Below are 1,031 nucleotides of genomic sequence, written 5' to 3' on the forward strand. Positions count from 1 at the left end.
GCCAGCCCCGGGCAGGACGGAGCCAGAGTCGCCCCGCAGGCCTCCCCTCGGCGGGAGGACAGAGGCAGGCAGGCGTGCGGTCACTGCACGCCGGTCACGCCAGGGCACGGGCACCAGCGTCCACGCAGGAGCTGACCGGCGGCTGGCGGGGCTGCGCTCACGGGCCTCTCTCTGGGCGCAGCTCCTGGTCCGCCTCATCCACAGGGAGCTGCGCTGCCCCCAGCTGGCGTCGCTGGAGCAGGCACCGTGAGTCCCCCCACCCCCCAGCCCCCCAGCGCCCCAGCAGCCCCCCAGGGCACGCCTCCTCTGGGGAGCTGTGGCTGCAGCATGCTGTGGCCAGCGGTGGACATGTAGAGGGGCTGGCCTGCTTTGTCCTCCAGAAGCCACAGCTGTCCAATGCGTGCTGCCGTGACCCCATTATGCACTGCTCCCCCCTCCCGGCTGCTCCCCCCTCCCAGCTGCTCCCCCCTCGGGCAGCTGCTCCCCCCTCCCGGCTGCTCCCCCCTCCCAGCTGCTCCCCCCTCGGGCTGCTGCTCCCCCCTCCCGGCTACCCCCCCTCCCGGCTGCTCACCCCTCGGGCGGCTGCACCCCCCTCCCGGCTGCTCCCCCCTCCCGGCTGCTCCCCGCTCCCCGCTTGCTCCCTCTGGGGGTTGGCCTTAGGCATCCCTAGGGAGGGGAGAGCCTGCTGGCCACCCCTGCTGGACGTGTGACCTGCGGCCCGCGCACCCCTCTTGCAGCTTCAAGGAGCACTGAGCCGAGCGCAGCATGGTGCCCGCCTGTCCGGCGCCCGCTGTCTTCAAGAAGTCCAGTAAAGGGCCCCGTGTGGGCGCGGGGTGCCTCGCCTTCCGCACCCCCGGAAAGACATGAGAGCCAAGCTGGGAACCCCGCTCTGTGGCAGCGGCCGCGGGGGGCGCCCCTCCAGGCCTCTCGGCCCACGTGACGGCCACGGGGACAGCGTGGCCTCGTCTCTCAGGGATTTCGGCCGGACGCCCGCGGGGTGTACGCTGCTGGCGGCGGCCTGCGCCAGGGCG

The sequence above is a fragment of the Condylura cristata genome, unplaced genomic scaffold (assembly GCF_000260355.1).
Source record: "Condylura cristata isolate star-nosed mole 26May11 unplaced genomic scaffold, ConCri1.0 scaffold00003, whole genome shotgun sequence".
Taxonomy (NCBI): domain Eukaryota; kingdom Metazoa; phylum Chordata; class Mammalia; order Eulipotyphla; family Talpidae; genus Condylura; species Condylura cristata.